Source organism: Chelonia mydas, chromosome 3 (assembly GCF_015237465.2).
Source record: "Chelonia mydas isolate rCheMyd1 chromosome 3, rCheMyd1.pri.v2, whole genome shotgun sequence".
NCBI classification, from domain to species: domain Eukaryota; kingdom Metazoa; phylum Chordata; order Testudines; family Cheloniidae; genus Chelonia; species Chelonia mydas.
Window position 1 is genome coordinate 168,271,581 of NC_057851.1, and position 15,927 is coordinate 168,287,507.

Sequence of the window (15,927 nt, forward strand, 5' to 3'; positions counted from 1 at the left end):
AACTTAGGCTTGAATAGAGACTGGGAGTGCTTGAGTCATTATACAAAGTAAAACTATTTCCCCTTATTTATTCCTCCCCCGCCCTCCCCCCCCCACTCTCCTGATGGCAATAGCTCATCTTAAGTGATCACTCTCCTTACAATGTGTATGGTAAACATCCATTTTTGCATGGTCTGTGTCTATATAAATCTCCTCACTGTATTTTCCACTTCATGCATCCGATGAAGTGGAAATGGCCCACCTTGATTATCACTTCAAAAGGTTTTCTGTCCCCCCACCCCACTCATCTGCTGGTAATAGCTCATCTTAAGTGATCACTCTCCTTACAGTGTGTATGGTAAACATCCATTTTTGCATGGTCTGTGTGTATATAAATCTCCTCACTGTATTTTCCACTTTATGCATCCGATGAAGTGAGCTGTAGCTCACGAAAGCTTATGCTCAAATAAATTGGTTAGTCTCTAAGGTGCCACAAGTCCTCCTTTTATTATTATTACTGAACAACTTCCTGTGCTTGACATTATTAGGTTGGTTTTGTGACACTATATTAATCCATCTTTGGTTGTTGTTTGGCTTGTTTTTGGTCTTATGTTAGTTCTTTCTGGCTCTACACCTACCACATTTACACTTTTAGTTCTCCTCTAAATGCTTGTGTACGATGATGTTTTAAACTTTATGCCATGAGGGCCTAATACTTGTCTCACTTACATCAGCTAAGATACCCCAGCTAATTATACCTAGATTGTGAGTGGGAGAAGCCCTCTGTGGAGGGCTCTCAGTTCTAGCATTTGTTTTCTGCACTGGTCTACTAGAGCCTGATGGTTTCTTTTTCAGGGATGCTGTGCACTTATAGCTCCCATTAAAGTTGATGGGAGCTGTAGATGTTCAGCACCTTTGAAAATCAGGCCATATGTCTATTTCCTGGGTAGCATAAACTGGAGAATCTCCAGGAGGAGTAGAACATTTATTTTATCTCTATATTTGGCACTGGGATGGCTGCTGCTGGAATAGTGTGTCCACAGTTCAAGAAGGATGTTGGTAAATACAAGAGGGTTCAGAGAAGAGCCACAAGAATGATTAAAGGATTAGAAAATCTGCATTATAGTGATAGACACAAGGAGCTCAATCTATTTATCTTAACAAAGAGAAGGTTAAGGGGTCACTTGGTTACAGTCTATCAGTTCCCCATGGGGAACAAATATTTAGTAACGGGCTCTTCAGTTTAGCAGAGAAAGGTATAGCACGATCCACTGGCTGGGAGTTGAAGCTAGACAAATTCAGACTGGAAATAAGGCATACATTTTTAACAGTGAGGTTAACTAACCACTGAAATAATTTATCAAGGATTGTGGAGGATTGTCCATTAGTGATTACTTTTAAATCAAGTTTGGATATTTTTCTAAAAATTATGCTCTGGGAATAATTTTGGGGAAGTTCTGTGGCCTGTGTTACATCAGAGATCAGACTAGATGATCACAATAGTCCCTTCTGGCCTTGGAATCTATTACTCTATTGGAGGGGTACAGGCATACCCGAGTAGGACTGCAGGATGTGGTCTCTTTGCTAAAAATTTAAGCAGTTCCCTTTCCTATACATGTTTGCAAAGGAAATGAATTTATTTGGAAAAGAATAGTGCATTTTCAAAGTGGTTTTTCCAAATGTTGTTTTATCTCCTTTCAGAACATACTGAGAGTATCATTGTTTTACATTCCATATAAAACTCAAACGTGAAAAAAACATGAAATTCATTTAATATCGTTATCCCAGTTGTGGCAAAGTACTGTATTCGGTCAAATTCATAGGCATAGCTTTGTCAGTATTGAGAAGTCACTTGCTCCCTGTGAACCCAATCACCACGGCAGGGACACCTCAAATCTGGAATACACATCATTCTATAAAGACAAAGTGGTCCAACCTCAACTCTTTGTTACTAAATTCATGAATATGATTTTCAGACATCAGAGGCTACTGCTTGGAAAAGATGATATTGGACAAATCCCTGATTAGACCCTTTGTAATGTTAACCATCCCCACTGCGCTTGAATTGATTACGCACATTTGGTGAAAGGCTATTTGAATGGTAAGTCACTTAGTCATATTCTCGTTTTCACACATCCTTGAGCTTCCTACTGTCCTCCTGCTCATTCTTTTCTCCTTTCTCACAACAGTAGGCACAGCATGTTCCCTCCATTGTTCAGCATAGTTTAAGATGGCATTAAGAGGGGAACAGTGATGTAAACAGGTGGAAATAGTTCCCACTGCAATGGTTAATATGCTCCCCACGTGCATAGCTGCAGCACTCTGCTCTCCCAGGCTACAAGGAAAAGAGAGAAATTAGCAGCACTTCATTTGAAGAGATTAGCTAATTATGGCAAACATATTTAGGGCCCTATCCTGCGAGGTGTTGAGCACCCTCAACTCCCACTGAAGTCCCCACAATTGAGGGCACTCAGCATTTTGCAGGATCTCCCCCTTAATGAGGTTTATCAGTTTTCAAAAACAAGCAAACAAACCTATTTTCTGCATATTTAGTGCATTTGGGACTGAATATGAAATTGAAGATTAGACTGAGGCAAAACAGAACTCCAGACCTGAGATCTAGATCCAGACCAAACTTTCTATATTTACAGTAGGTCAAGCCAAAACTCCAGATCCAAATTCTCTCACGCTTGAAGATTTTAATTCCACATTGGGTTCTGAACTTTCCCAGATTTCATGGTGTTCAAATTAGCCCTCTTTAGAGAACCATTTGCTGCAAACTCAAATCTGAGCCTGGACCTTGACTTAGAGTTTAGAGCTGGGCTGGTGGTTTTCAGTTTGTTTATTTGTTTGGGTCCATCACTACCAAAATCTATTACTCTGGTGGTCATATCATACTGATATATCATTCAGTTTATTAAATAACATTTACTCCTGGGGGAATTCTGTGCCAAAAATTAAAAATTCTGCACACAATATTTTAAAATTCTGCACATTTTATTTGTCAGAATAACACTATATAATAATTTCTATTATTTTCTTAATTTATTTCAAAATACCTGTCAGCAAGTATGTCTGTAACAATACAGGTTTCAGAGTAGCAGCCGTGTTAGTCTGTATCCGTAAAAAGAAAAGGAGTACTTGTGGCACCTTAGAGACTAACAAATTTATTAGGGCATAAGCGTTCGTGAGCTACAGCCAACTGAGCTGTAGCTCACGAAAGCTTATCCTCTAATAAATTTGTTAGTCTCTAAGGTGCCACAAGTACTCCTTTTCTTGTAACAATATAGACACACAAAAATTCCCCCAGGAGTAGACAGTTAAAGAAACCCCTATGACAATCCAATTCCTGTTTCTCTGCCCCCAAAGCCCAGCTGAAGAACCAGACACTTACACTCCCCAGAGTCCAACCGTGGCTGCCCCAGAGCCTAGCCACAACCCCCCAAGCCCAGACAATCACATTCCCTACCCCCCAGAGGCCAGCTGGGGGGCTTCCCAGCCAAGACACTCACACCGTCTACCCTGCCCAGAGCCCAGGGATCCAGAGGAAGAAACAGCCTGATACTGGATCCCAGGCTTGTATGGAGTTTCCTACATGCTGCCGCCTCCTTTCTTCAGGGCATGTTGGGAACTACAGCCATTGGGAACCCTCCAGTTCCCTCCCCCTTCTCCCAGCCTTGTCTTCTATTTGTGAGCTGGGCTCTGACAGGTCCAGTGGCCCCTAGTGGCGGCTAACATCTCTGCAGCCCATTTCGCAGTGGGGGGAGGGAAGGAAATGCTGTGCACACATTAATTTCTGCAAAATTCTGCATTGCGCAGTGGTTCAGAATTCCCCCAGGAGTAAACATTGCTTGATTTTTTTTAAAGCCAGACCTGTTTATTTTTTTTTAATTACTCAGACTACCTGTACACTGATATTTCTCCCTTCACCAAAGTGATTATAACATTTTAAAATAACTTGCCAAAAAAGCTAATTTTTAAAAGACTTTTACTTTTTAGTATGGATGTGACAATACTACATTTTAGATTCCTAATCAGCACAATGTCTCTGTGGCCTTCTGAATTGCATAGACTGGAAATGGCTGGATTCTGGTCTACCCAGGAGACAGATCAGCTTTTGCATCTTGCAAACAAAGAAACCAAAACATATCACAGAATTGCTCATTGGAAAGCTACAAATGCTCCTGCCACCTTCCACACTCAGCTACCCTCTATGCTGGTGTAGAGCATCACAGCATTTAGGGCCTGATCCTGAAAGTGCGGATGGCCTTATTGTGACTTCAGGGCTGAATACTGAGGAGGGCTGAGCACAGGCCCAGGTTAACCAATGTGCACTTGGTGCATTTGCACAGGGGCTTCCAACTACCAGGAGAAACCCAACACCCCCCCTCCAAACACACACACAAACACACAAAACCAACCCAGGGTCAGCAAGGGGGAGGAGCAGACCATTTTGGGGGAAGGGCCCTGCCTGTTCCCTGGGTGAGAGCCAATGGGCTGGCGTGGGGGGAGCTGCGCCAGCCCTGTGGGACAAAAGTTACTATGCGGTGAGTGGGGAGTCGACTCATGCTCTAACACCCACTCTGGGGCCTCCCAGCCCCTGCGGGCAGGGAAGGTGGAGGGGTGCCAATTGCCATAGTGAAAACAAGTAAGTTTGTTCACCATGCAGGTTTCCCCAAATTTAGACATAAACATCCTGGCAGTTAAATCAAGTCAAGGAAAAGTGACTTTGTTTCCTAGCAAACATAGGGTAGGCAGTCATCAGCACTTGATCATTTACACAGAGAGGGAACTGTTAAGCTGCTGCCAACTGCCCATAGTGCCTTTCAAAAACAGATGTTACTGTTAAAAAAATAGCTTATGCAGCTTGACATATGAATGCTGCAATTTTGGTTTAAAAGTGAGACTAGAAAATGTGGTTGAATTAACGAACTGAAGTAGATGATGTACAGTATGAAAAAATTATAACAGGAGAAAGTGGTGAATGCCCACTTGCCTGAGACAGTTAAAACTAGATTGCATAGATTAATCATAGATAATGGGGAATAATCCTACATTTACATGAGGATGGATGAGTCTTAATGGGTCTTTTCTGGCTCTAACTCCTATGATTTCATGTGGACTTTTTGGTCAATCCCCAGATGTAGTAACTGAAACTATGTATTGGCCAAGGTCTAAGGTCAAGATTTACCAGGAGGAGAAATGATCAAAATCCACATGTGAAACATACTAATCAGTCTGTCACAAAAAATTAATGAATTGTAGTGCGGATTTTGCTATAACTTTGTTTTGATGTCTGTTGGCTTTTTCATATAAAGCAACGAATCTTTTGCATTCTAAACTGTCACTTTAGTTTATCTGGGTACCACCATTCTATTGGCTTGTCTTCAGAGGTAAATAGTACTATTTTTTGTTTATTCCATAAACAAAGAACAGGTTACTTTCGGTATGGACAACTTTGCCAGAAGGAAAGAGTAAAGAAAGAAAAGAACAAATATAAGGGATCAGATCTGCCGCTGCAGCCAGAAGAGTGATGCCAATTTACACAAGTTGAGGATCTGCCTCAAGGCCTCCATGCGACAGCACAGTCTATGTGTTTCTGCAGGAGCAGCCAGCTTGGACTAACGCATGGAGAGTGCCTCTGCAGTCAGGCTAGGTGAATCACTTTTCCCATGAAGGTGCCATGCATACAAAGCAGCCTTCTAGTTACATAGCCACACACTTCACAAATGCTCCCCTCTGCTTCTGGAGGCAGCTGAGAGGGAAATGAGAAAAAACACAGAAGGGCAGATTACCAGCTCTCTGCTACGCGCCCCTTTCTGTCTCTTGAATCCTGCTTGGTGACCTCTGATATAAAAGAATACAACTTTCCATTATGATTCCTCATATGGTAGCCACTAGAAGGGCAAATAAGGATTATGGCCCCATTTTCTTAGACTTCGTGCAAATAGTTAACATTGACATTTACCAGTTTGTCGCCAGCCATGAATGAGTAAGGCTCTAATGTATGTAGCGTCAAAAATAACTGATGTTAAAATCCAGTCACAAATCAAATACATACAGTATTTCACACATAGTTAAAACACTGTCTAATTAAGTCTTCAGTTAAATGGGTGTAATTTTGCTGTTCAGATTTATATACACCTGTGTAGACTACATTCCCTACAGTGAGTCATGATGTCTCTTCATAAATGTTGTTAGGGATACAAAGAAAATCTTTTGAAGTTTGTGTTTTTTGCAGATAAAGTGTGACACAAGTGAGGACCTGAGAAATTGTCCTGGTCATTCAGATGCTGCTCACTTCATTAGGAACAGAGTACATAGTAGGGTTCAGATTATAGTGCAGCTCTGAAATCTGTTCCCAGTTCTTTTTCTGAATGGCTGTAAAGCACAGTACTGGCAAGGGCTGGGAAAACTAGACTTCTATGGAAACAGGCATTCTAAAGCAAGCAATTTGCTATCTAGGCTTAAGGGGAAAGTCATAATTACACCGCAGTGGTGATTTGCAATGCACAACGACACAAGGAAGTGAATTTCCTGCTTACTGAGTGTGAATTTTTGACCCATAGGCAAAAAATAATAATGGAAATGCACAGAATGACAGTGCTAGCTGGAATTTTCTTCTCTTTTGGGAGGAAAAGGGAGGTCCTAATACAACTTTACAATAGCTTTTTTCTATTGTAGATAACAGTTGAAACAAAATTCTGCTATATTACAAAAAGAGTTTGCAGGGTTGGTTAAAATAATAAATCTGAGGTCAACTATAGAAACATTATGACTGTTACAGCAATGTACACCTTGGCTGCTTGGAACATCATGGTAAGATGATCCTCCTACTTCCGAAGCATAGGACCCTACCATCCAGGCTAATAGATCATCTCTAGCAGCAATATAAGCCGTATAACATACAGCTGAGCTATTCTGATGCTGCCCAGAGAAGAGCAGCAGTACTTGTTCACACAAGCCAGTTCAGTGCAATACTTGTATCATGCTTTCTATCCTACAGCAGGATCTCAGCACTTGTTACAAATATTAATTAAGTCATAAAACATCTCTGTGAATTTGGTAAGTATTATTATAGCCATATTGCAGTTGGTGAATTGAGGCACAGAAAGAAATAGTGACTTCTGCTGTGTCACATGGGAAACCTATAGCAGAATGGGGAATACCGTCCAGGCATAAACTAAGGGTGAATCTAGCCTGATATGATTTTTCTGGATTAATTCTCGACTTCAAAGTATTTCTCTCTACGATATAATTAGTGCTTGATTATTTTTTGTTCAAATGATTTATTCATGGAATAATGCAGATTTTGGTGCCTAGAGGAATTAAAATAACTACAGAACTTGCTGCTGAGAGATAGTGCTGTGTTAGTAGCAACTAAAATTATAAATTACGTGACCACTGGCCTTCATGCAGTGATTATGGGATGCAGGTCAGTGAGACCCAGACAGTTTTTAAACCACTAACAAGTGAACTCTCAGACACACAATTGAACTCTGAGACACTAGCAATTGAATTAATGTGAAATCAGTCTATAGAGGCTAAGAGCTGCTCATTCACACTCCAACCACTGCTCTTGAAAGTGGAATTTTCAAACTACAAATAAATTATAATGGGAGGGTAAACAGGACCCCCCCGGGAGTTGATGTACACACAGCCTGCTGCTCTTGCAAGATCTATTTCTGCTACTAGCTTTTCTGGAGAGGTTGAGAACCGTAGCAGAATGAAACAGCTAAACTATGGACAGATAACCTTGGAAATGGAAGAAAAAGAAATTTCTACATGAAAGTCAAATGTGTTAGTCTCTTGTTAGTATGGATGGGTATAATGTTGTTCATTTTCATCAGGGCAGTACGGGGGAGATGTTTCTGGAAGAACCCATGTAAACTGAAGGATAGCTCTTTCAAAATATACAATTTTGTTTTGTTTATTTCTGTACGAAAATATTTTTAACTTTATTTTGCATCATTTCCCTTTCCAACGCAAGTGTTGTCTGTTTGCATTTTTGATGGCACTACTTGTCTTCGCAATGAAAATGTGCGAAACATTTGGGTTTTCAAGACAAAAGCCATTTTTGCTTGAAAACTGGACTCATTTTGACTCAGAAATATTGTGTATATTCATGACACTTTTCTCAAATACACTCATTTCCATATGGAAAGGCAAAAAAAAAAAACCAAAAATTCAGAGTTTGTTACAGATGTTTCTCACAGCTGTGCTGGGAAGTTTCTGGTCCACACTGTGATTGGTCACATTCTGGAGTTAACTGTACCTCTGTCCCCTCTGTGGTCTGCTTGAGGGTGCCAATTTAGGTTTCATGCTTCCAACCATCACCTTTGTATGGGTGGGGACCTATATCCCTCTTCCTCCAGACTGGGGATGTAGGCTTGTAGTCCCCTGCAATCCACTGTGTTTATCCCAGCAGGTCTTAGTTTAAGGATATGTCTACACTGCAATTAAAAACCTGTGGCTGGCGCATGCCCGTTGACTCAGACTCATGGGGCTTGGGCTAAGGGGTTGTTTAATTGTGGTGGCAACATTTGGGCTTGGCCTGGAGTCCAGGCTCTAGGACCTTGCAAGATGGGAGGGTCCCAAAGCTTGGGCTGCAGCTCGAGCCCAAACATCTACACTGCAACTAAACAGCCCCTTAGCCTGAGCCCTGTGAGCCCGAGTCAGCTGGCATGGGCCAGCTGCAGGTATCTAATTGCAGTATAGACATACCTATAGAGGCCCAGATCCACAAAATGACTTTGCATTGCAAAGGTGAGTGTCACAGTGCCTACCTTTTAAGAGCCTAGGAAATCATAGGAACAACACTGTGACACTGCAAAGCCTAAATTAGGTGCCTATACTCCTATACAATGAATGGGGAGAGAGAGGTACCTCAGAATGGGAAGCACAAAAGCCAGCACTCTATGTGGGGGAGCTATTTAAGCTAGCCAATGGAAGATACCAAAGAGAGGCATGTGTCCTAGGCTCCACCCCTCTCATGGGTATAGGTACCTATCTCCGCTAATAATCCACAACTGGGACCCCTCTCCTGACGATGGCATGTGCTGGACTATGGGATATTCTGATTTGGATCTCCCTCAATCTCTCCTGTTGATGTTGTTCCACGTTACATAATTACATTGGGCCCGAAAAAGAATGAGACTCATTCTATAATCCAGTGGTTAGAGCACTAACCTGAAAGGTGGGTTCAAATCCCTTCTCCTCAGCATGCAGAGGGGGGAGTTGAACTGGGGTCTCCCACATCCCAGGTAAGTACCCTAACCAGTGGGCTAAAGGAATACCCTCCCCCTTCTCCCGACTTTGTGTGTGGAGTTAGGTGGCCTCTGAGCATGCTTACTGGCTTAGCCTCTGCATGTGACTTAGGCGGAGGAATGCCTATCTTCCCCCAGTTTATGGATTGCTAGTAGAGGTAGGCACCTTTCTCCATGAGAGGGGCAGGGCTTAGGACACACCCCTCTAGACGACATCTCCCATTGGCAAGTTTAGGCAGACAGCTGCCTAGCATGGTTGGTTTTGTGGGTTGGATTCTAAGGCACCCATTTCTCCCCATTCACTGTATAGGGAGACTAGGCTTCCTATACAATAACTCAGGCTGTGTGGATTGCAATTATTCCTGTTATTTTCTAGGAGACTAAGGGTATGTCCTACACTACAATTGCTACAGCAGCACAGCTACCATGCTGCGGCACTGTACTGTAGACACTTCTTACAGCAGCGGAAGGGGTTATCCACCTCTCCAAGAGGCAGTAACTAGGTCGACAGAAGAATTCTTCTGTCGACATAGCCATGTCTACAGTTGGGGTTATGTCAACCTAACTACAGTGTGAAATATTTACAGCTCTGAGTGACATATCTAGGTTGATCTAATTAAGTGTAGACCAGGCCTAAAAAGTTAGGTGTTGAGATGCTGTGTGTCACAATGCCTAAATCCCTTTGTGGATCTGGGCCTGTGTGTGCAAGATTTAGTTAAAGGCTCAATTCAGCAGTTACTTTAAAGTTCATTCTTCCAGGAATACAATCTAACTGTTTTTTGTGCAGCATACCTGGTCCAAATTCTCAAAAGGCTTTACACAAAAGTATTATTCTGCTTTCCCAGGGAAATTCATTGATGCAACCTTACAAGGGGTTTTTAATCTTTTTCCAGTTTTTAGTTTTATGTTTTTACTCATGAATATTCTGCTGTTTATTTATTTACTCACAGTCAGATCACGTGTGATACATAATTACATACTTTATCATTTACTGACTGATTTATTACACGCGGTATTGATACAATAATAAACCCTACCATGCAGAGCTGAAGAGCCACACCATCAAATGGAGCTTCCAAGAGACACACAATAATCAGAGAGCTGTCCTGTCACTGCATTTAGATGGCATTTGCACTGTCACAACATACTGACACCATGCTGTGACACAGCATTGTGACATATATATCATAATGCAGTGTCAGGACACCACTCTGCATTTATTTTGTGACCATCAGCAACTCCATTCAGTAACATATTCATTCTTTTGTCTGCTCCTTCCTTGTTTCTTGGAAAAAGGGTGTTTCTTCTCACACTCTTTCCCTATTTCTCTTTCCTTCCTGAGGCCCAATCTTGCCTGGTGTTTAGCATCTCGTGGCAGGTCCTGAATGCCCTTAATTGCCACTGAAGATTGGTCAGCATCTTGCAGCTCAGGCCCCTGGTTGCTTGGAAAACTCATGGGGGCTTGGACTTACATGTTTAGGGCAGTGGCCTATACTGGCTCACATGTGAGCGCCAGGATTCCACAAGAAATAGGGTAGAGAGCCCAGAGCAACTGTATTTCACTGTAGAGTCACATGTTGGATATTGGTGCATTAATATTGATACTTAAAGAAATGCCAAAATGTTTTTTGAAAATATGAGCCATTTCACTGGCCTATCTTATCAGAGGATGTAATCAATAAATTATATGCCAGTTCTGGTCATTTTGCATGTCAGAGGTGTCAAGTCACATGTCTACGTCAGTGTCCAGACTCTTACAGATTGCGTGTTTGTTATTGTGTCTTTCTACCTCCTCAGTGCTGACTTAAGAGCTATTATCCTAAGTTCATAGTAACTGCAAGAAAATTCCATCTGTTTGTCCCAGAAGAAGGAAACTGAATAAAGAAATTCAAAGGCATCTGCACTTACTGACCACTACATGCCACCACCTGTGGCTTTGCTAAGGGATCCTCATAATCATGGGAGTGCCGTGAAGTAAACAAAGTGCCTCCCCAGTAAGAAATCTGCATAACCTCTAAGTCATGCCAGTTCTCACCAACTGGTTGAGCTGAAAGATGAAAGTCACTTTTGATATTTACAGATCATGAGTTATTGACTGTTGTATGGCATATACAGAGCAGTTCAACAGGGAAAATGCTTCTCAGTGGAAAATGAAGCTGATAGGAATTTTATTGTAAGGATGCTCTTTGCCTGTCTTGTTCGTTCGTCATATTGTAAACTAACCTAATTCAAATGCAAGCTACAGTTTAAAATTGTACTGAAAATCAGACAGGAGTAAACAGATCCAATTCAGCACACCAGATGAGAATACAAATAACAAAAATGTACAGATCTGAAGAGAGAAAGATTAAAGCATCAGACTAAGAGCCAGGATATCAGGTTTCTATTCCTAACTCTGCCAGAGAATTCCTGTGGGACCTTTGGACATAAGGTACAGGCGTTAGTTTCCCCATCTGTGAAATTAAGGTAACAATACTAACCTAAATCACAGAAGTTTTGTGAGGCTTAAATTAATATTTGTAAGTGGCTTTGAGACTTACAGAAGCGCAAATCATTCTTTCAGTATTACTCTCCTGGCTAGAATTTCCATAGTAATAGAAGTTTTTTAGTGTTGATTTTGGCGTGTTTTTCTGCTAAATAAAGGGACATTGTAATGTGTTTCTGAATCTACTGTCCTTTTTGGTATCTCACTGTGTTTGATTTCCACTTAATCAAGGTTTATGGGCAAACCTGCAAAAAGCTACTCTGTTCTGATATCACATGTAACATTTAGGAGCCTCCCTCAAGATGGCACTATTAAACTGCTTCACATACCTCTAAACACTTGCGTAATCTTGTTTATAAAGCACTGAGGTAATTTTAAAGCTAAGATCACCCGATTCTAATTTGGCCAATGATTTTCAATTTCTTTTTGGCAAAATGCCTTTTTTATGTCTAGATGCAGACATTTAAAGGCAATGTTTGTGTGAAGGCTCTGCCAATAGAGTTTTGCAGGCAGTGAATGCTAACTGAAAAATAGCTGGGATTACAGTTTTGGATCTGTTTGAGAAACTGTGAATCCCTCTGAATCAGTTGCAATGTTGCATTACATTCCTCTCAGTCCTTCAGCAGAAATGCAGGATCTGCACTATCAGGGAAGATACAAAGAAGAGGGGGAGGTGGATTTATTCCACCAGGCTCTGTGACCTTAGGTCACCTTCTGCATGCAGATATTCCTAGTCCCCAAGGACCGTGCCCCAGCCCACCTCATTTCTGTTCCTGTTTTCTCCTTCATTGGCTCCAGTACTCAATCATGGCCTGGGCTTAGTGGTTCCTCCCCTTTAGTTGAGGGTCAGGCCTTTAGTTTTTGGTAGGCCTAAATCCACCTGTCCCAATACTGCAAATAGTACCATACCCCAGCCTGCCTCCATACCCTGTGGAGGTCGTATGGTGGGTCTGGGCATCCCATGCAAGAAGGGGAGAGGGAGTAGGGACGAGCCAGGGGGATGCTTATTTTTGCCTCCCCCACCCTAACCCTCCAGGAAATCCACGAAATAGCTTCATTAATCCTGAGTCTGCATTGACCTTTGTACATCCAATCCTCCTAGCTGTGAGCATCCCCTTAATGGTTTGGGAGGTCCCACTGCTCAGGCCAACTGCTCCTTATCTTTGTTGTTCCTTTGTCACAAGGCCATTACCCCTCCTCATTCACATCCTGCCTGAAGGCCGACCTCTGTGGTAACCCAGAACTCCCATCTCCATTACCCCCCTTTACATCTCAAGCCTTACATCTGTCTCCTCTGTCTAATCTTGGCATCATCCTTTTCTCTAAACTCTCTTACTTTGATGTCACTCATCTGCCAATCTGCCTGTTACCATCTGTGACACTCTGGGATACCACTGCCTCACTCTACTGCTGCTGAAATCTTCCTCCCTGCCTTCTGTGACACATCAGCTGAGAAGGGGTTAACTAGAGTCTGAAAGCCCTATTTGCCCCACTTTGTTACATCTAGAGGGTGTGTCAGGCTCAGGGATGAGTTTAAGGAGATAGGTGGTCTGTAGTTCCTGCTGTGTGGGAAGGGACAGGTGGCGGGAGAACCTAAAATGGCCTAAAAGCTCAAGCCTAGGCCAGGAGAAGTTGCTTAGTTTGTATTGTTACAAACAATACAACCGGGCTGAAACCTGGTTATGGGTTGAGTTAAAACTTCACTGAGATTGACAGGAGTACGCTTATCCTTACAGTTATATTAACTGAAGTGTAAGTCCCCACCTAAGACTAAAGGAGTATGTGTACCCACCAAGGAGCTTTTGCTGAGTATTGTCTTGTTAGGAGCATCTATTGTGGTGGTGGGGAAAGACAGAGACATAACCCAAAGGAGCAGCTGAAAGCATGGTGGGTAACCCTGCAGAAAATTTGGGGAGAGGCTTTTGGGTCAGGGATGCAGGTTGAAAAAGAGTGTTCCTGGTGCTATAAGATAAAGAATCTGCTTTCTGCTATTTGATTCCGTTTGCGTTCAGAGGAACAGGATTTTGTACCTTCTTTGAATAGGAGTAATGAATAATAATCATATTGCCCATATTCTGCCACCTTTATGCCAAGAGAGTAGTACTTTTCTGTTCACCTGGGCCCTAATCCTGTAAACACTTATTCAAGTGTTTAACAGCTGTGGGTAGCCCCACCGATTTCAATTAGACTTTCATAGTAGTAAAGTTAAGCATGAGTGTAAGTGTTTGCAGGTTTAGGGTTTTAGGCCCATTGACATCATAAGTTGATGAGTAGGTGCCTACTCAGTGTGAGTAAGGGTGGCAGAATCTAGCCCATTCCTACCCTTTACTTGTATTGTGGATGGGCCTACAATATGCTAAATGTTAACACACACACACGCTACAGGGCAGAGCTGACAAAGAACACATTAAATGGCTGAAAGGCAGTGAGATGGATAAAATGTACAAAAGAAAGCTGAATGTATTTCCAGTCCTAGAATACCTGGTATTTCTGAATGGTTTCTATTATGTGATGCATATAATCTACAAGGAGTATTTAGGGAGTTTTTATGACCGTATGAATGAATAATAATTTCAAGGTCCAAGAAACGAGACTCAAAACCTAGTATAAAAAATGGTTCATGATATAATGTGTTTGTTTGTAGGGATCATACCTGTCTCCTGAGGAATATCAAAAGTACGTATTTTTACTCATACAGCTTTTCTCTTCTTATACCTTTCTTCCCCCTCATTCAAATTCTTTGCATGATTTTTACATGGTATACACAATAATGTTCTTGTATGAGCCACATATTTACTGATTTTTTTAACGTGTTTAAAATCTCTGTATAACAAGAACTAGAGCTGAAAAAACAAAGGGGAAAAATGAAAACAATTCACATTTCTAGGTCTTTGTTAGTTCATTTTTAACTCTGTACAAACAATAAAAATAATTCTGTAACAGAGGCCTAATTTAGCCAATGACTCCTCTGCATAGGTTATGATGGATGCCAGTGAAAGATGCAAGAAAGGAATGCATGCATCCCAATGTGTACTAGTTGCTAAATCTATCATACGTATGCACGTATTGAATGTTCCTACCATGATACTCTGAAGCAATGTAACTGGCATAGAAAGATGAAGGAATATAATATGAATTTTCTGTGATTGAATGGACAAGTGCAACTGATAGATTCCTGATAAGAATGGCAACCTTATGTTTACATGGGGAAGTAGGAGAGGGAGCAGGAAGGTAACCTTTCACAGAAAGGCAGCTAGAATGCTGGGTGGAATTTAATCAACGTAAGACTGCTTACAAGAAGGTTGGCATCAAAACACAACAGCTGAAGTGTAGCAGATGGCTAGATCTGAAGGAGATGTAAACAGAAGTTGAATAAACAAGCATTGCATTCTGGTAGATGTCAAAGTTTTCAGACTGTATGAAGTTTAATTTAAGAACTCTACTGCAACTGCCTTACCTTCTTTTACTAAATCCCCAAACTTGACACCCCTCTAAGGGCACATGAAGTCTGAAAGGCAACAGAATCCCTGTGGCTATTCTGCATGGGATGGATGCAGAGTTGGCCACTGAGAGTATATCTACACTGCACTTAAATACCTGCGGCTGTCCCATGTCAGCTGGCTCAGGCTATGGGGCTGTTTAATTGCTGTGTAGATGTTTGGGTTTGGGCTGAACTCTTCCCCCCCTCACAGGGTCCCAGAGCCTGGGCTCAAGCCTGAGCCTGAACATCTATACCACCATTAAACAGCCCCATAGCTCAAGCCTGAGTCAGCTGACATGGGTCAGCTGTGAGTGTTTAATTGCAGCGTAGACATTCCCTGTGCACCTATGCAGTGAGCAGGAATATGATCCTGTAAAGGAGCAGACTCACCCCTGTGGCACCTCCTGCTGGTCATCCTTGGGAATTAGCTCCTTTCCAGCCTGAAGTGCCCTCTGCAGGCCAGTGATCCTCACAGCTCTGGCCCCCATGTCCCTTACAGACGCCAGTGCCATTTTCTCTGGGGTTCTGCCCCCTGGCAGTACCCCCACACTCTGCCTCTGGGTCTCCCCTTCCTGGGGAACCCCCAGCCCACTATCCCACCTTGCCTCAATCTGGGCTACTGCCAGTCATCACCAAACCCCTGCTCCCTGGGGCAGACTACAGTCTAAAGGCCATTCATCATAGGCCAGGGGGTTCAGACCTGTTGCCTTCCTCTA